The sequence below is a fragment of the Dendropsophus ebraccatus genome, chromosome 6 (assembly GCF_027789765.1).
Source record: "Dendropsophus ebraccatus isolate aDenEbr1 chromosome 6, aDenEbr1.pat, whole genome shotgun sequence".
NCBI classification, from domain to species: domain Eukaryota; kingdom Metazoa; phylum Chordata; class Amphibia; order Anura; family Hylidae; genus Dendropsophus; species Dendropsophus ebraccatus.
Window position 1 is genome coordinate 134,045,325 of NC_091459.1, and position 21,413 is coordinate 134,066,737.

At 46.0% G+C, this 21,413-nt stretch overlaps 1 long non-coding RNA gene across 1 annotated transcript in view; it reads left to right on the forward strand.

The window, feature by feature from the left end:
* LOC138794468 (uncharacterized) overlaps positions 1 to 21,413 on the forward strand; it is a 105,896-nt gene that overhangs the window by 30,260 nt on the left and 54,223 nt on the right. Inside the window, exon 3 of the long non-coding RNA XR_011363450.1 lies at positions 7,746 to 7,870. This is a non-coding gene — a long non-coding RNA (uncharacterized lncRNA). The remainder of the gene's footprint in view (positions 1 to 7,745; positions 7,871 to 21,413) is intronic.

Consider the following 21,413-nt stretch of genomic DNA (forward strand, 5'->3'; position numbering starts at 1 on the left):
CACGTCAAGAAATTTAGTCAGTAAAGTAGCAGCACCAAGATCTAAAGCTGAAGCAAGAAGTCCATACGCATACGTGGTATCAACCCCACAGGACTTGGTTGTCCTGTAGGGAGGTAATTCACCATGTACTAATAAGGTCCCCAAAATACTGCAACGGCGGTGATCGGCGCTTATATACTAATCACTGTGCTACACAAAAGTCCCCACATAAATATTTTATAGTATCATAATGGTAGAGTTTATGGCCAAAATACAACACTCCTATATACTACGTCCTCATGATAAATTGAACGACCCATATACATTCGTAAGTATAATTTTTAAGCAGTCATCACCTGCACAAAAAATCCATACATTGTAGGCATTTGTTATATCTTAAACACACGGATATGACACCACATACACGCATTTCTTCCAAGAAATGAAGTTTAAAAGGGTAGTGCGCCAAAAAAATTTTTCTTTCAAATCAACTGCTGCCATGAAGTGTCAGAGATTTGTAATTTACTTCTATTAAAAAATCTCAAGCCTTCCAGTACTTATCAGCTGCTGTGTGTCCAGCAGGAAGTGGTGTTTTCTTTCCTGTCTGACAAAGTGCTCTCTGTTGCCTCCTCTGTCCATGTCAGGGACTGTCCAGAGAAGGAGCAAATCCACATAGAAAACCTCTCCTGCTCTCCAGGCTGGAAATAATACCACTTCCTGCTGGGCATACAGCAGCTCATAAGTACTGGAAGGCTTGAGATTTTTTAATAGAAGTAAATTACAAATCTCTGGCACTTCATGGCAGCAGTTGATTTGAAAGAATTTTTTTTGGGGTGCACTACCCCTTTAAGTAGCGGTGCTCATATCCAAAGGGTAGAACAGAAGGTCCTTGTAACATGTGCAACTAACATCCAATAGAATCAAAAAGAATTATTTGTATATATAATAGATGTGTATACCTCCACAAGCACAGCGGACCTACAGCGACTCTCCTCCACATGCGACCACAAGTAGTACATCCATATACAAAAAAATGAATAAACAATAATAATATAACAATGGATAACTACGTAAGGCACTATAGTCAGGCAACAGCTTATCAAGAAATCTTCGAGAATATGTTGGATAAACAATTATGAACACAGCTCCAATAATCAGAGTCCAGCGTCTAACATCAATTCGGCTCTCGTAATAGGAGTCCCATAAAAGTAAAATGGTTCTGATGACAAGGGCCTGGTCACATAACTTCTTCATAGTCCTCTCCTGGTCCCTGATGCCTCCTGCCGTACCCCCTCAACCTGCGGCACCCTGCTCTAGAGGGAGGACAGAGGGTCGGTGCTGGCTAATGTTACATCATCTCAGGGGAAGGGGGGCCTCGGGGGGGGGGGGGGGTGCTGTTGATGCGCTGCGAGAGGCGCTGTTGATTTGGTGAGTTCGGTGAGTTTGTGTGGTGCCCAGCCTGCCTGGTCCTGGAATTGGCCCTGGTCAGGATACACAGAGCCTGGTGGTTTGCTGTATATGAGGCTGCATGGCCATATAATGCACAATATGCAGTATATATATATAGTTTTATTATTGTTCTGGGTTATTCAGTCAGACTCCTGGAGGTGGCATTCCAGTCTTTCATGTGACAGTATTAGTGACATGTCTATAGAGCAGGATCACACCCCATACAGTAAGGCCAGGCCTTGTATTATTGCCCCTTTGGCCCTTTCAGCCTCTGTATAAAAAGACTGTAATGCACAGACAGCTGTAATAGCCAACATCCCATCTTCACCTGATATCAAAGAAGATTCTCAGACTTATTGTCCATTAAATGCTATTTATTACATGATTATTACATGAAGCCATACCTCCCAAGTGTCCCTCTTTTGGAGGGACCAGGGATGCACGATGCACCGAAATATCGATACTACTATCCATATTTTAGGCAAAAAACCTGTGTCACAGGTCACAGCAGCACAGAGGATGTCAGGAGAGGAGGGTGCTGATCTTATAGGGGAGGTCACAGCAGCACAGAGGATGTCAGAAGAGGAGGGTGCTTATCTTATAGGAGACTTTACAGCAGCACAGACGATGTCAGGAGAGGAGGGTGCTGATCTTATAGGAGAGTTTACAGCAGCACAGAGGATGTCAGGAGAGGAAGGTGCTGATCTTATAGGAGAGGTCACAGGGTCACAGCAGCACAGAGGATGTCAGGAGAGGAGGGTGCTGATCTTAGAGGGGAGATCACAGGGTCACAGCAGCACAGAGCATGTCAGGAGAGGAGGGTGCTGATCTTAGAAGGGAGATCACAAGGTCATAGCAGCACAGAGGATGTCAGGAGAGGAGGGTGCTGATCTTACAGGGGAGGTCACAACAGCACAGAGGATGTCAGGAGAGGAGGGGACTGATTCTATAGGAGTGGTCACATGGTCTCAGAGGATGTCAGGAGAGGAGGGTGCTTATCTTATAGAAGAGGTCACAGCAGCACAGAGAATGTCAGGAGAGGAGGAGGGGCTGATCTTATAGGGGAGGTCACAGGGTCCCAGCAGCACAGAGGATGTCAGGAGAGGAGGGTGCTGATGTTATAGGAGAGGTCCCAGCAGCACAGAGCATGTCAGGAGAGGAGTGTGTTGATGTTATAGGGGAGGTAACAGCAGCACAGAGCATGTCAGGAGAGGAGGGTGCTGATGTTATAGGGGAGGTCCCAGCAGCACAGAGCATGTCAGGAGAGGAGTGTGTTGATGTTATAGGGGAGGTAACAGCAGCACAGAGCATGTCAGGAGAGGAGTGTGCTGATGTTATAGGGGAGGTCACAGCAGCACAGAGCATGTCAGGAGAGGAGTGTGCTGATGTTATAGGGGAGGTCACAGCAGCACAGAGCATGTCAGGAGAGGAGTGTGCTGATCTTATAGGGGAGGTCCCAGCAGCACAGAGGATGTCAGGAAAGGAGCGTGCTGATCTTATAGGGGAAGTAACAGCAGCACAAAGGATTTCAGGAGAGGAGGGTGATGGTCTTTTATTAGGCCCCGCCCCCTTTCCCCCATCAGGATTCATTAAGAGGCGCACGCCTCTTAGTGAATCCGGTTGGCCGGGCGCTCAAATCTGTGACCGACATACGACATCTACACCTGCTTCCAGCAGGTGTAGATTTTGATCATGAGGCGCGGAAGGAGGACACTACCACACAAGCTCCACCAGCCCTCCCATCGGGGAGCGCGGTGTACGGGAGGAGTACGACAGGAAGAACGGGGCTGGTAGCGCAGCGATGCAGGACTGAGGTCCCTCCTCCATCCTGTACCAGTGCAGTTATTCACCCAGGAGATGCCGGGTTACTTGTATTCTGCTCACATCGGGGATCTGTCATGTGTGCCGCACTGCACACACAACAGCCCGGAACGTAGTGTAGGTGAAGGAGGGAGAGCACCGGGATGATGTGACCTGTATATAAGCTTCATCCCGGTGACTCTTCCACCCTCCCTCTACTCTCGCCAGAGCTGCTATCCTATGTGCAGCCGCTGCTGGAAGAAGAGGATGCGGCTCCTGCTGACCCGGCTGTCCTAGCAGTGGTGGCCCTCTTACTGGTAGCCGTGTAGCCAGCACTCCATTTCTGTGAGCCTGTGATGGATAGGAGACCTCCGAGCACATGGAGAAGAGCCTGGCTGTCTGTGGTGTCCATCACCGCAGCCTCAGGGGAGATTCAGCATGGGGCTGTACCCGCGGAGTGGTGGACCTGCCAGATCAGTACCAGGTACACAGGTAGTAAAAGTTATGCAAACTGGAAAGTCACAGCTTGCAGAGCTACAAACTGTGGCTCTCAGGTTTGCATAACTACAACCACCATCTTATGCCAATTATAAGGCATGATGGTAGTAGTAGTAGTATTTCTTCACTATTCCACAACTAGGTACAGGGAGGCAGGGAAGTAAGAATAGCTAGGGATAGAGGGCGAAGAGTGGGTGGAGATTGAAGTGGGAGGGAGACTTGAGTGTAGTGAGGCATGCTGGGAGTTGTAGGCACTGACAAGTATTTAAATAGGAAGAACAAGCTGCAGGAATCAGCTGTAAGATATCAGTGTGTGGTGGGCGGTGACAGCAGCCAGACTGGGCATAAAATAGACAGAAAGGAAGCCACTATTGAGTCCTTAAAGGAGTTATCCAGCGCTACAAAAACATGGCCACTTTTCCCCTACTGTTGTCTCCAGATTGGGCGGGGTTTTGAAACTCAGTTCTATTGAAGTAAATGGAATAATTGCAAACCGCACCTGAACTGGAGACAACAGTAGGGGGGAAAGTGGTCATGTTTTTGTAGCGCTTGATAACCCCTTTAATGTGCACACTTGCTTGCCCTGTATAACGGTTTCCTGGACAGGGAACAAATCCCTGAGAGGATGCTGGACTCCTATATCACAGTGATCCCTAAACCGGACAAGGATCCCACTGACTGCGCAAGCTATCGCCCTATATCCCTCCTAAACGCTGATCTAAAAATTTTTACCAAATTACTGGCAAACAGGCTGGGGGCCCTTCTGCCGAGTCTTATTGATAAGGACCAAGTGGGCTTTGTGATTAACCGACAGGCGGGGGACAATACAAGGAGGACGATAGACATAGTAGAGATCCTTAATAGAACTAAGTCTTTGGGTCTTCTGCTCAGTCTTGATGCAGAAAAAGCCTTTGATAGGCTAGGCTGGCCGTTTCTTGAGGCCACTTTATCTGCTTTTGGTGTCTCTGGACCGTTTCTTGCGGCCGTCTCGTCCTTGTATTCTTCCCCCTCAGCCGAGGTCCGATTGCTACACGCCATGTCTCCGCGTTTACAAATCCGGAATGGGACTCGGCAGGGATGCCCCCTGTCCCCTCTACTATTCCTGCTGTGTATTGAACCCCTTGCCACGCAGATTAGACTCAACCCTGACATCCAGGGGGTCCTTGTCCGGGATAGGGAATTCAAATTGTCCCTGTTTGCGGACAACATCCTGCTGACTGTACGCAATCCCCTGACGTCCTTGCCCTGCCTACATAACCTTTTAACTATTTATGGAGAACTGTCTGGATATAAAATAAATACTACAAAGACTGAAGCCCTGCCAATAAACCTCCCCCCTAGACAATTAGACAACTTGAAGGCGAGTTACCCCTACAAATGGAAAGATCACAGCATCAGATATCTAGGTACCAACATTACCCCATCGTTTTCATCGTTATTTCGACATAATTTTACACCACTCTTCCGTGAAGTGACTGCTCTCCTGTCTAAGTGGACTGCCCTCCCCCTGTCCCTGATGGGTCGAGTGGCGGCGATGAAAATGTCCATTCTCCCGAAATTATTGTATCTGTGGGAGACACTGCCAATTCCTAACTCCAAAACTTACCTGAAAAATTTCCAGAAGTTACTAATGAAATTCATTTGGGGGAATAGGCGTCATCGTATCTCTCTACCAATAATGATGACCAAAACCACTGCAGGAGGGCTCGGGGTGCCTGATTTACAGAAATATTACTGGGCGGTCCACCTTAGACGCATACCAGCATGGTCCTCCCTGCTCCCTTACACAAAATGGATGTTCCTTGAACGGCTTTGGCTAGCCCCTCATCACACTAGTAGCCTTCTATGAAACCCTGTGCAACCTACCACTGAGAGGGATCTGCTGGGTCCCATGCGCCTGACGATCCGGGTCTGGGAGGAGACAAACACTTTATCATCCCTCAAAACACCACACTCTCTCCTGTCCTCTTTCCTATATAACCCATCTATCCCGCTGAGTATGCTGGCGGAGGAGATATGCCCTTGGTTGCAAGCAAAATTATTTCACTACGCGGATGTGGTGGACCCCCTCCAGAGGTCTCTCCTCCCCTTCCAGAAACTCAGGGAAAAATTTAGTCTCCCCCTCCGACCATTTGGCTTCTATGAAGCTATAGCTCAATATAAGGCGATAGTGTGTCCGACGGATAGGTTCCCCAAACCCTCCCCATTTGAATGGATATGCAAGACAAGTGCTTCCAGCAGTGGCTTAATCACATCCATTTATGACATGCTTACTCGGTCGCCTGACGCAGAGCCCATCAAATTCTCCTATATGACCAAATGGGAATCATACTTACACAGAGAGCTGCCTTATGAGGTGTGGCAGGTGGTGTGGTCGCAGGCATCGAAGTCATCCCAATGTGTTAGTTACAAAGAGAATCAGTATAAGATTTTGATGCACTGGTACCATACCCCAGACCTATTGCACAAGCTGTTCCCTCAGGTGACAGACAGACACTTGTTGGCGATGTGAGACGCAGAGAGGTACCCTGTTCCATGTCTTTTGGGAATGCGAGAGGTTACAACATTACTGAAGGGAGGTAAAAGAGGTGGTTCGAGCTGTACTTGGGACAGACATCCCGCTTGACCCGTCGGTATATCTCTTGAACATCCCCCCTAAGACCCTTGGTAAAAACTCCTCTCGGCTTCTGTTACATATTTTGACTGCAGCAAAGTGTGTCATAGCGGCAGCCTGGAGGTCCACGGCATCCCCCCACGACAGGCATTTATAAATAAGCTGCTGGATGTAAGGAGAATGGAGTACCTCTCTGCCCTCAACAAAAACACAGTCGAGAAATTTAACCAGATCTGGGATCCATGGGACGCTCTGTACACTAGACCCCTTCCCCCCACCCTAATGTGTTACCCCACGTTTTTTGGTTTTGTGTGTTTGGTTACAGTTTAATGTTCATAGTTGAGGCCTACTCGAGACATGCCTATTGGATACCATGCTATACTTATTGTATGCTAGAATTTGATGTGCAATCTTCCTACACAAGGCCCTGCGTCTCTTCCAGTTCCGATCTTCTTGGAAACACTGAGGAACCCTATCACTGTGGAACTTTCGCAGGTGGCTGTTTTAAAATGGTGTGGATGTATACTGCTGCAATGTATTGGTATGTGCTCGAGATACCCTGGTGGTCTTGTTATTTTTATAATAATGGAAAAATCTTATAAATAAACAGTTTACAAAAAAAAAAGGAGGTCACCCCTCGTGCTGGGGTGACAGGCTCCTGACCCCCCGTTACAGCCCCCTATACTCACCTGATCCCGCCGGGTCCCGCTTCCTGATCCGGTCGGGTCACGGAGATATCAGCTCCCTAAGCCCGGCGCGTGCGCTCACAGGAGAGTCCGATGCTCATAGAGAATGAATGGGGAGTCCGATGCTCCGTCATTCTCTATGGGCATCGGACTCTCCTGTGAGCACGCGCGCCGGGCTTCGGGAGCTGATATCTCCGTGACCCGAACAGATCAGGAAGCGAGACCCGGCAGGATCAGGTGAGTATAGGGGATCTAACAGGGGGTCGGGAGCCTGTCACCCCGACACGGTGGGTTACAGGTCCTCTTTAAGCTTTCTAATTGTAAGCCCATAGCAACCAATCACAGCTCAGCTTTCATGTTCCCAGAGCAATGTGAGAAATGAAAGCTGAGCTGTGATTGGTTGTTATGGGTCTCTTGCTATAAAACAGCACAATACATTTCCCTTAGGAGCCCGTAGCAACCAATCACAGCTCCCCTTTCACTTTACCAGGGCAAATAATATGTGAAAGCTGAACTGTGATTGGTTGCTATGGGCCTCTTGCTATAAAACAGCACAATGCATTTCCCTTAGTAGCCCATAGCAACCAATCACAGCTCCCCTTTCACTTTACCAGGGCAAATAATACGTGAAAGCTGAGCTGTGATTGGTTACTATCTGGAAACAAGGACGCTGTGTGATAAATCTACCGAGACCCCAACCGGTGTTTTTGTCTTGGCAGCGTATAGTCCTATAGCCAGTGGCAGAGAGAAGAGCTGGAGAAGGAGAGTGACCAGCAGGGGGCGCTCCTGTGTGCCGTCCACCATGGTTGTAGTTCCCCTTTCCTCCTCACCTCACACAATAACGGTGAGTACGGCTGAGCGGCCATCTTTGGGGGGGCAGAGCTGACAGGTACAGTGTAAGAGAGGTGGTGTATGGTGTTTTTAGTGTCCCACATTATAATTTTTACACACTTACACCCTTGGACGCCTTACTACAATGTATAGTGACATATAAAATTCTGGTTTATAATAAATTCCCCCTATGTCTATTTTCTTAACAAGAAGAACACATTTTTTGCAAAAAAAACACATTTATTTAAGTTATTAAATCATTCGCTGTCGGCTGTAGGGATGTCCCCCGGAGCGTGCTGTGGTGGTGGCGGCGGGGAAGCCGCTGAGCACTTTCTTGGAGATGGTGGCCAGGCATTTTCTTAGCTCCTCGGTACTGGTGAAGCATCGCAGGATCAGTCTGATGCTCTGTAGGAAGCCGATCAGCATCCTGCTGGTGGTTGTAGTCCAGGACAATGTCGCACTCGCTGTGATTGCTTGCAGATCGCTGGTGCTGATGGTGGAAATCCACGTGATCCGCTCACCGGCAGTAGTAGTGGTGATCCAGGTGGCTGTGGTCATCCAGATCTCCAGGAAGCTGGTGAGGGTGGTGGTCCAGATGATCAGATCTCTTGTGCTGCAGATCCAGGTGATGAAATCACAGGCGGTGGTGATCACACTCACTGGCTCTACAGCAGCTGTGATCCAGGTCAGCAGGTCACTATTAGTGAAAGTTCAGCTCAGCAGGCGGCTTGTGGTGGATATCCAGCTAAGCAGGTCAGTGAAGGTGGTTGCTGCACTTTGGAGATGGCTGGTGATGGAAATGAGGTCACAGGTGGTCATATTCCAGTTGTGCAGGTCTCCAATGGTGTTGTTTGGACTCTGCATTTTGATGGTGCTGGAGTTGCTACGCTGCAGGTTGATGGTGGTGGAATTTGGTCTCTGCAGGTTTGTGGTAATCTTCCAGCTGGGCTGCTCTCTGATGTAACTGTTCAGCCACTGCAGGCCCCTGATGATGTTGTCCGATTATTTTAAATAATTCGCTGTCGGCGGTAGGGATGTCCCTCGGAGCGTGGTGTACTGGTGGTGGTGGGGAAGCTGCCGAGAACGTCCTTGGAAATGATGGCCAGGCATTTCCTTAGCTCCTCGGTGCTGCTGAAGCATCGCAGGATTAGTCTGATGCTCCGTAGGGCGCCGATCAGCATCCTGCTGGTGGTGTTCATCCAGGATAACGCCTCACTCACAGTTATCAGCCAAGCACACCTGTTGCAGCGGCTGGTCAACAAAGTGAGTAGCTGGAGGGTTGTGGCAACCCACACCAGCTTCTCACTTATGCTGCTCAGGATGGCTTGTAGATCGCTGGTGGTGATGGCAGACATCCACGTTATCAGCTCACCGGTGGTAGTGGTGGTGATCCAGGTGGCTGTGGTGTTCCAGATCTCCAAGAAGCTGCTGCGGGTGAGGGTGGTGGTCCAGGCTATCAGGTCTCTGGTGCTGTAGATCCAGTTGACGAAATCACAGGTGGTGGTGATCACGCTCACTCGCTCTATAGCAGCTGTGATCCAGGTCAGCAAGGCGCTGTTACTGAAAGTCCTGCTCAGCAGACGGCTGGTGGTGGATAGCCAGCTGAGCACATCACTTACAGCAGATAACCAGCTGAGCAGGTCAGTAAAGGCGGTTGCTGCGCTCTGGACATGACTGGTGATGGACATGAGCTCACAGTCGGGCAGGTCTCCAATGGTGGTGTTTGGACGCTGCAGGTTTCTGGTGGTGTAATTGGGCCTCTGCAGGTTGGGGGTAATCTTACAGCTGGTCTGGTCTGTGATGGTGCTGTTTGTCCACTGCAGGCCCGAGGTGATGTTCTCCCAGCTGAGCGGGTCGCTGATGGAATTGCCCCAGCTCAGCGGGTTGAAGAAGGGTTCAATCATGCTGAGTGGTTGTCTGGTGGAAAGACAGCCCACCAGGATTGGAACCAAATAGTAAAGGAGGTTGCCAAAAATGGCAAGCTCCCTCTCAATCCTCTCCTCTCTCTCCATGGATTGATGAAAAAACACTAGAAATAACTGTCAGTATACACAGGCAGAAAGCAAGGTAATACCAACAGTGTGATCGCTAGTGAGTCCCTAAGAACAGAGAATCTGGGGCTCGGCACCTTCTTTTATAGGGCCCTTGCATGACATCACCAATTATGTCACTTACGTGATGTCACTGCTTGTCATAGTGATGTCATGAGCATGCCCGGGCACGTTGTCAGGTTGTCAAGATGGAAGTTGTTGTTTTAGGTTGGAGGACATTGCACTGCAGTCTATTAGCCATGTCACCCACTGTACAATGTCAGATGTGTATTACACAGAGCAGGAGTCCCAGAGGCAGGAGAGGGAGCATGGGGCTCCTGCCAGCCGTCTATTCAGTTGCTGATACATCTGAGTAGGGAGAGAGAGCAGCCTGGTCTCCATGGCGACCGCTGCAACCCCTATAGCTACACCACTGGGCATCTGATTACCGGTGGCAGAAGTAATTGGATGCAGCCCTAGACCATAGGTTGTATCTATGTTTTCCAGTACTCCCTAGGGCGGCATCCAACTTCTTCAGCCTCTGGTAATCAGATGCCGAATGATGGGACCCGAGCATGCTCCAGCGGTGCTCATCTCTACTGACCACATAAGCTGGCTGCACTTTATTCTCTCAGTGGTCAAGAGACTTGTGTTCTTGGAATTGGTGGTGGTCCTAGTGGTCTGACTCCCACCCATCAGCTTTTGACTCTTGATGTTGAGGATACACCTGTATTTTTGCTCAGTATTTTTGGACAGTATTTTGCAACCAAAACCAGGAGTGGATTGAAAACACAGAAAGGCTCTGTTCACACACTGCTGAAATTGAGTGGATGGCCGCCATTTAATGGCAGATAACGGACGTTTTTATATTAAATAACAGTAATTATTTGTCATTAAATGGCGGCCGTCCACTCAATTTCAGCAGTGTGTGAACATAGCCTTTCTGTGTTTTTAATCCACTCCTGGTTTTGGTTGCAAATACTGTCCAGAAATCCTGTGTGTGAACATAGCCATAACAGGGATACGTAAGTGATCCCAACCTAGAGCTCCCCAGAGGTTGCAGAACTACCCACAATATCCAAACAGCCTTCTTCAGTCCTGAAAGGGTTAAACTCTAAAGGAAAACCTAAGGCTATCAGGGCATGATGGGAGTTGTAGTTTTACAAAAGCTGGAGAAAGGTTGGAGAACATTTATTTATTCATGTTAACCCCTTCAGGCCACTGTTGGGTTTACATATACATTATATGGTTTTCCTAAAAGGTTTGTTCACAAAAAAAATATCTTTCAAATCAGCTGATGCCAGAAATTTGTAATTTACTTTTTATAAAAATCTCAAGTCTTCCAGTACTTATCAGCTGATGTATGCCCTGCAGGAAGTGGTGTTTGTTCCAGTCTGACACAGTGCTCTCTGCTGCCATCTCTGTCCATGTCAGGAACTGCACAGAGCAGCAGCAAATCCCTATAGGAAACCTTTTCTGCTCGCCAGACTGGAAAGTGTACACCACTTCCTGAGGCACATGCAGTAGCTGATAAGTACTGGAAGACTGGAGTTTTTTTTTTATTGAAGATGATTACAAATCTCTGGCACTTTCTGGGACCAGTTGATAGGAAAGGTTTTTTTGTTTTTTTGGGGGGTAAACTATCCCTTTAAAGCGGCCATCCTACCTCCTAGTGAGATTGGTCCCCTAAGGTGGAGATGGGGAACCTTCAGCCCTCCAGCTGTTGCACAACTACAATTCCCATCATTCCTGGACAGCCAAAGCCAGGCATGATGGGATTTGTAGTCATGCAACAGCTGGAGGGCCAACGTTTGCCCATCCCTGCCCTATAGGTTTGATTGCAGAAGGGGGAGGGGGTCTGACTGCTGAGACGCTACCGATCCCGGGAATCCTGGAGATAATGTGGATTTAGGTCCTGAAGTAGGAAACTCCATCTGAGTTGCTGTGTGTCACATCATGTCCTACACAGCAGGTTTTGTGAACTGCTGCCGTCTATGATAGAAAAGTGTCAGGGCAGTTTCTAGGCCATTTTGGCAACAGGGCGAATCCTGACAAAAGCGCCCCCCCCCCCCCCCCCCCTTACACTTTTCCTTCAACTTCCTTCCCTTTTCCCTTGTATAGGGTCTCATACAGTAGAAATTGCACTGTTTGGGGTCACCACGCGTAAGTAGGTATGTGGGTTTCCCCCTGTACGTATGATCTCCTGCTGTACCCCCATAAAATAATAATGTTCCCTGCTGTCCCCTTATAGTCAGGTAGGTCCACTGCAGACACATATGCCCTTATACTCAGGTATGCCCCCTGCATCCAGATTTGGCCCATTTAGCAAGACATGCACCTTATAGCAAGATATAACTTCTGTATTTTTAGATAGATAGATAGATAGATAGATAGATAGATAGATAGATAGATAGATAGATAGATAGATAGGAGATAGATAGATAGATAGATAGATAGGAGATAGATAGATAAGAGATAGATAGATAGATAGATAGATAAGAGATAGATAGATAGATAGATAGATAGATAGATAGGAGATAGATAGATAGATAGATAGATAGATAGATAGGAGATAGATATATAGATAGATAGGAGATAGATATATAGATAGATAGATAAGAGATAGATAGATAAGAGATAGATAGATAAGAGATAGATAGATAGATAAGAGATAGATAGATAGATAGGAGATAGATAGATAGGAGATAGATAGATAGATAGATAGGAGATAGATAGATAGGAGATATATAGATAGATAGATAGGAGATAGATAGATAGATAGATAGATAGATAGATAGATAGATAGATACAGGGGCGTAGCTAATGTCCCTTGGGCCCTGGTGCAAGAGTTCAACTTGGGCCCCCCCTTTCATGATCAAGCGATGCGATAGATAGATAGATAGATAGATAGATAGATAGATAGGAGATAGATAGATAGATAGATAGATAGATAGATAGATAGATAGATATATCAAGACCAATATTACCAATAATACCAGTATATAGGAAGGAAATATCACCATACATATTACCGCCATACTGTTACAGACCAAATCCTGTATACTGACCAATAATACCAACCAGTATACAAGGGGCAAATATTGCCACCACAACCATCACCACAATATTGTTACTGACCACAACCTGTATACTGAATCCAATAATATACTGTACCAGATTACAAGTAACAAATAATCCCATCACATACTGACTAACACTGCCACATACTGACTAATGTCACTGCTGCTAATGAACAACAACCACTGTACACAGATCACTATCACCTCATCCAGTCATATAGAGGTGGCCCCAGCTCTACACAGGGTCTATACACCATATACATCACAGTGCAGTTACAGTATATCAGGTGACTCACAGGGGACGTCTTCTCTGATCGGAGTTCTTTCCTTTTCCTCATCTTATCCATCTGTCCTGGGCCGTTATGAGAACTTCTCAGAGCCACGAATCCACAGAATCTGCCAGACAGACATATTAGTCTCCTCACTCTATCACCATCCTCATCTCTCTACACACTGCAAATCTGTATTGGCCCCTTTACACCCTCATTTAGTGGGTAGGCTGACTCTATGTGACCCCCTTTCAGTATATGTGCCCCTCTGTGTAGAGATGGCCCCATGTGCATCTCCTTGTGAGCCCCTCTCAGTGTAGTCCCCCTTATAGATGCCCCCCTCTGTGTAGTGTCCCTTACAGACTGCCCATCTCTTGTATTCCCTTTTATAGATGGCCCCCTTTGTGTAGCACCCCTTACAGATGCCCCCTTTGTTGTCCCCCTCTGCCCCTCTTATAGATGCCCCCCCATAGATGGCCCCTGTGGTGACCCCCTGTGTTGTCCCCTTATAGATTCCCCCCTCGTGTTGTCCCCCTTATGTTGCCCCCCCCCCCCCCTGTGTTTTCCCCTCACACATGCCCCCATATAGATACCCCCCTTGTAGATGCCCTCCCTGTGCTGTGCCCTTATACATGCCTCCCTTATGTTGCCCCCCCCCCATATAGATGCCCCCACTGTGTTGTCCCCTTATACATTCCCCTCTTGTCAAGCAGATTAAAAAAAAAAAAAAAAAAAAAGCTCACCTAACACCTCGTTCCCCCGTCACAGCTCCCTTCTCTCATTTCTTCTTCTGTGGTCTTCTGTAGTTGGACTGGCCCCCGGTCGATGCTCCGCTCCCTGGGGGTGTCCCTGGAATTGCCCGGCAGCACACGCACCAGGGAGCTGTGTAGGCCGAGGCTGTTACTTCCGGCACGGGGAGTGACGCGCTCCCTAACCCCGAAAGTAATTGCCCCAGCGTACACCGCTCCCTGGTGCGTGTGCTGCTGGGCAATTCCAGGGACACCCCCAGGGAGCGGAGCATCGGCCGGGGGCCTGGGAGAGGGGTGGGGAGGGGGGCCGTGGGCCCCCTTCCGTGGCGGTCCCAGTCGCGGCGGATAGATAGGAGATACATAGATAGATAGATAGATAGGTGGATAGATAGATATGAGATAGATAGATAGATGATAGATATTAGATAGATAGATAGATAGATAGATAGATAGATAGATAGATAGATAGGAGATAGATAGATAGATAGATAGATAGGAGATAGATAGATAGATAGATAGATAGGAGATAGATAGATAGGAGATAAAAAGACAGACGGATAGACAGGAGAGAGAGGACATAGACAGGCTTACCAGCAGGGGCACATATAGGCATGGAGAGGACGCTGCACAGGGAGACGCACACAGGCTGTGCAGAGGTCACCACACAGATGGGGAAGCAGGGCCTGTGCTACAGATAATGCCGAATCTGCCCACACACAGTCGCGTGTCTGATTTACGTTGAGCACAGGTTTAGAAGAAAGTCAGCAGGCAGTAAGTTGGGCAGCCGCAGCGCTTTCTCACAGAGCCCTTTACTTCATCACACACTACACTGTCGGCTCCGTGTGACAGGAGCCGACAGTGCTCTAACTGCTCAGCCCTGGCTTGATTTTTTAAATGAACGTCCTCTCCTGGTCAATATCACAGAGATGGGGTCATGCACAGCCAAATCACTGGTGCTCATGGTGTGACATACCAAACAAGCCACAATTGCATATAAAAAAGAGAAAGTGTATGTCATAAATCACCAGGCACACAACTATATGTTCAAAAATATATAAACATCATCTTTATTAATATATTAGTACATACAGAAAACAACTCTACCCAAACCCAAAAATATTAAAAACACTTAAAATACCCAAAGAAATATCCAGGAGGGACCCTAAACCAATACATGGGGTCCCTACCTCCCCACACTCAGTTCCAAGATATACGAACACACACTCCACAAATAAATAACAAATGATACAAAAGTCACAAAGGAAACCAATGACTCATAATTACCAAAGTGCAAGTGTCTGTAATCAATAAAGTGCAATACACAATGTGCATATATAGTATACGCTTATGAAAGAAGTAAATAAGTCAAAAGGTTAACGAAACCAAGGTACATAAACTCTGGTGTCACCCCATGGAGTGTGGTCTGCTGAGTGGGGTCCAAAGGACCCTACGCGTTACGTCCCGAACCCGGAACTTCATCAGGGGTACGCTCTGGTTGTATAGGGTTGCTTATATATCCATAAGTAATCATCATCAATACTGTACACATGAGAAAAAATATATAACTTACATGTGGAGGAGAGTCACAAGCCGCACGTTCATGGACACACACACACACACATACAAAATGGCGTTCACGGCGTGCACACATTAGTTCTACTCATGCGCTACCTTCAGACAGTCTTCCCCATATCAAAGATGGCCTAGCGTTGTATGTGGAAGTGTTATCCGGAGAGGTTAGGAGGAATGTGTCTTGGCGGATCTACCCTCATTGGTTTAAATTGTTAGATATTCAGGATATAGCGGTAGGACAAATAACAGAGTTCCTAAATTTCAACTGGAATTCGGCCCCGGAGGGAATGGTATGGGATGCCTTAAAGGCATTTATGAGAGGGATGTTAAACAAAGAGGTACAACGGAAGAAAAGAGAGTTTAAGAAGGAGGGGCAGGAGATAGAAAACCGAGTAAAGGCAAGTGAGGAGGAGTATGTAGTGGACCCTACCCAGGTTAATAAACAGGAGTGGGAGGAAGCTCAAGAAGAATATAAAGAATTGTTAAATAAGAAGTCTAGGAATAAGATATTTTTTTTAGGAAAGGAAGAATTTTTGGGGGTGGGAGGCCAAGGAAACAGATAATATCATTAATCCAAAACCAGAAAGAACACAATCATATCTCTGTGATAACTAATAGTAGGGGAGAGGAGGTGAAGGCACAACAAAGTATAATGGGAGAATTCTTTGCGTTTTATAAGAATTTGTATACTAAAGGGACAACATGTGATGTGGGGGAGATAAGAGAATATTTAGATGGTATTAGTTTTCCGACTGCGAGCGCAGAGCAGAGGGATATGTTGCAAGGAAATCTAACATTGGGAGAGTTCAAGAGGGCACTGCAGGAGGTAAAAGGGAATACAGCACCAGGACCAGATGGGTTACCCAACGAAGTCTATAGGAGGTATGAGGAGCAGTTGCTCCCGGCTTTGTTGAGGACAATGCAAAATGCTATAGAAGTAAAGGAGTTGCCAAACTCTATGAAAGAGGCTGATATAATCTTAATAAGGAAGCCAGAGAAGGATCCAACAATGGTAGAGTCATATAGACCCATTTCATTATTAAATGTAGATATAAAACTGTATGCTAGGGTGTTGGCAAACAGGCTAAAGAAAGTTATATCTGACTTAATTTATCCTGACCAGTGTGGCTTTATGCCAGGGCGCGTGATTCGGCAAAATATTCTGAGAGTGTTCCACAATTTGCAGAGGGGGTCAGAGGCGAGCTCCCACTCCATCCTGTCATTGGACGACAGGGTGGAGTGGGAGTTTTTGTGGGAAACCTTAAGGAAGTTTGGTTTGGGGGGGTTTATAAACATGATAAAGTTGCTGTATAATAAGCCGGTTGCTAGGGTTCTGGTAAATGGGGAGCGCACGGAGGGATTTGAGTTGGGGAGGGGAACTTGGCAAGGGTGCCCTCTGTCACCTATGTTATTTGCATTGGCACTTGAACCTCTGGTGATCCTCATAAGGGAAGATGAGCAGATTAGGGGCTTCGGGGTAAAGGGAAGAAAGGATAAATTGAATATGTATGCGGATGATATGTTAATCTTCCTGGAAACTCCGGAGACCTCTCTAAAACATGTGATGGATCTGATCAAACAGTTTGGTGGATATTCGGGGCTATTGATAAATTGGTAGAACTCCATTTAATGCCTCTGTCGGGTCCTTTGTGCTCCCTATCGGGGGCAACTTATCTAGATGTGAAGGTTTTAAAGGAAGGGGACAGTTTTAAATATCTAGGTATAAACGTTACAAATACGGCCTCTGAATTTCAGGAAAGAAATGTAAAACCTTTAATTCAATCCCTAAAAAATAAAATAGAGATATGGATAGATTTAATAAAAACAAGGGTAGATAGAATGATGCTAGCCAAAACGGTCATACTCCCAAAAATTTTATATATATTTGAGGCAACACCAGTATGGATTGAGAAACACATTTAAAAAAAAATAGATGTCCTAATGAACCGCCTAATTTGGGGGAGAAAGAGAGTAAGGATAAAGCTTAATTATTTTTCTTTACCAGCAAATAAGGGTGGTTTTTCGTTTCCGTGTATTAGATTATATTTTTTGGCATCTCAGTTAAATTTGTTAAGGTGTAGGGTAAAATATGATTTATTGCAATGGCTGGTGGGGGAGGTAGAGGGACAGCAGGACGATTTGTTGGAGGTATTGGAGACTGGTCTCCTGGAAGATAAGAAATGGGAGTCATATCCATCGGTACAAACACTAACTAAGACGTGGAAGGAACTCAAGACCATAAGTGGAATAAGAACATCTTTAGAGATTACCCCCCTATGGTATAATAAGAACCTGGTAGAGATAGGGAAAATGGAGAGACTAAGGTGGTGTGGAAAGCCAGGGATAAGTAAAGTAAGTGATGCGTTTCATATGGGTCAATTGAAAACATGGGATAGTTTGAAGGGAGAGTTTGGGTTGGATGATAGGGCCTGGTTAGAATACTTAAATCTCTCCCATGCAGTGAAACATACAGAGAATATGGAGGTTTTTAAGGTGGGAACTATGCCAGATATTATTAAAGTTATAAAGGAAGACTCAGGGCGGAAGAGAGGGTTATCTAAAATATATGGTAAACTCAGGGAATTTGTATTAGAGAAGGAAAATCTAAATAGAGGTAGGCATCATTGGGAGGAGGAGATTGAAGGATTAGATGAAGGTAAATGGAATATCATAATGGGAAATGTAAATGCAGTGTCCCAGAACAGCCCTTCTTATGCTCACACTTTTATTATAACCAGTTTTGTTCTGGAAAGCTATGGTCCACTGCAAACTGCATGTATTGTGTCACCCCTGCAGTGTTCAGGTCTGCTATTCCATTCATTTATTGAAAGTATATTCAGGTATCAGTGTCTAATGGTATTATGTCGCCTCCCAGTGTTCAAGTATGGTACTTCTCATGTATATTTTTTTTTTTTTATTTCAAACTTTATTTTACATTATAGAAATCCATCCAGGACAAACAAAGTCCAATAATAAAACCACAACATTCATCCCCATCCCAATCCGCCCCCCACCCCAGAGAGACAAGAAGGGGAAAGAAAAAAAAAAAAAAAAAAAAAGGAAACCAAACTACTCCATAACCGAGGACCAGGATCCCCAAAATCTCCGACACTTTCTCAGGGCTTTTAAAGATAAAGTCTTAGCCAACGCTTCTTCATATCTCCTAATTTTGCAGGAGTAGGACACCCATTCCCCAATGGATGGGACACCACTCCCCATCCAATTCCTCACAACAAGAAGCTTAGCAACCATCACCAGTCGATTCATCAGGGCTCCCATCTCTTCATTGGTCGGGAAAGAACCCATCAGGACCCTCCTATTATCTATTACCCCCGGATACCCTACTTTGCATCTGAGAATTTCCAACACCTCCCCCCAAAATGCAGCAACACCGGGCCATTCCCAAATTAGATGCAGGAACCCCGCCTGATCAATTCCACATCTAGGACATACATCATTACTTCTACACCCCATTCTTACCAGGCTCTGTGGAGAATAATATATTCTGTATAGAATTTTTACTTGCACCAATCTATGTGAGGGATTAATTGAGGCCTCCCTAACATTACTCACTGCCAATTCCCATTCCTCGTCCTCAAACGGGCCTAGATCTTTCTCCCATTTTTCTCTCAGTCTGACCATCTGCGTGCCACCTCGCTCACGTATCAGGGCCCTGTAGATAAAAGATAACCGTTTGCGACCCCCCGGTAACTCTCTTAACTTAGTGAAAAATTCATGTGTACTTAACATCCAAATATTACTGTTAGCGGTGCTCAAAAAAGTACTCCTAAGTTGTCCGAATCTCAGAATATCCCTATCCACTACACCAAAAACTACTTTGAGTTTCTCAAACGATACTAACTTACCCTCTTCCACTAACTGATCTATCCTTCTAAGCCCTTTCCTACCCCAAAACTGCAACTCACCATCTAATGTAAAATTCTTCAAATTACTGTTCCCCCATAGCGGGGCAAAAACCAAACTACCCTTAATCCCACAAATACGCTTAAGAGCCTTCCACACTTTAGTATACATCTCTACCTGTGACAAAATGTGACTACCCCCAAAACCCGCCTCAGCGGCTTCAAAAATATCTAAATATTCAAACCCTACATTCTTTATAATAAAGTCAGAATAATCGCTTACATTCACACCTCTTACAAGATTAAACTTGATTTAGCCCCGAAGATGCTCTTATTCCACCAATTGAGACCCCCCGAGTCGACATCGGATAGCAGGGCAATACCACAATTGGTGCACATCACTTTACTGATTGCTCTACGGTGCTTGTTTACCAATTGGTTATTGCCTAATGTACCTGACCTTGATTTGGTAGTGGCACAGAAAAAGCTCTTTTTTGGAATCGATAAGATTGATACGGAGAGGCATAAAGATTCTGGTTCAAAAAAGTTTTTCCAGAAATGGAGACCCTTTATTTTACAGCATTATGATACGCAGGCCATTCATGACATAGTGAAACCCTTCCAGTTCACAAAATGGTATTGTACGGAGTCTCTGAAAGGTACATTAGGGGCCTTACAGCTGCCACATTGACTCACTTTCTATGTTACTCTGTTTGACTCTTATTAAACCCCCTTTGTTATATTGTAATGCGAATACCTTTATCTGTATGGTGTGTTGACCACTTTGTACCTCTAAGGGTCTCTTTATCTGTCTATATGTTCCTATGTCTGGATCTTTTTGGTTATGATCCCGTTATTGGACCCTGTTTTCTCTATTTTTTGCTTGATATATGTTGTAATCTTTGTGCCTTGCATGGCACCTCATTGTTGTTTTTGGTCATTATTTCTGAAAATCCAATAAAAGTATTTGGAAAAAAAAAAAAAGAAAGTCAGGGAGGGCCAACCCACCCTCCCCTTCAAGTCGAGTCCAAGTATTATATTTAACTCTAGCCCTCTTCCTCCCCCAAACCAAAAAATTCAACAACACACTCAGCCTCTTAAACCAAACATCGGGCACCCAGACCGGGGAGGCACGCAGATAGAACAGGGCCTGCGGGAGCAAGATCATTTTTATAACAGCAATTCTGTCAGCCATAGAAAGTGGCAGTTTTGACCAGGTTTCAACCCTTTTCTGAGTTCTTTTAATAAAGGGAACAAGATTTATTTCTTTAAATTTCCTAACTTCTGCATGGATTTGGATGCCTAGGTAATCTAGATGATCCCCTGGACCCAACATTTTTACCAGAGGACAGGGGGTCCCATAATCCCCATCCAAGGGAAGAAGAGATGATTTTTCCCAATTAACCTTTAAACCAGACAATTCACCATATACTGAAACCATATCAAATATTTTAGGTAAGGCATACTCTCTGTTTCGCATAAATAAAAGAATATCATCTGCGTAAAGCAGGCATTTCTCCTCTATCCCATTAATTCCAAAGCCCATAAATTCATCCGATCCCTTAAACTTCAACACTAGGGGTTCAATGTAGAAGGCAAAAAGCAGGGGGGACAAAGGGCACCCCTGCCTTGTGCCCCTAGACGGAACAAACCACTTCGTAGATGACTCATTAACGGCTACCCGGGCCCTGGGCGAGGCATATAATACTTTGATCCAATTTATAAAATCAGTACCCAAACCGAAGGAGTCAAGGGTGTCCCAGAGGAAGGCCCACTCCACCCTGTCAAAGGCTTTCATGGCATCAAGAGACAGGATGGAGCGGGGGGCCTCACAATCAATCTGAACATTGGTAAACACCCTTGAGATATTATCATGCAAAAAAAGTCCCGAAATAAACCCCGTTTGTTCCGATCCAATCATGGCCGGAGCCACCCGGGCCAACCTACGCGCCAAAACTTTGGCAAAAATTTTACAGTCAGTATTCAAAAGCGA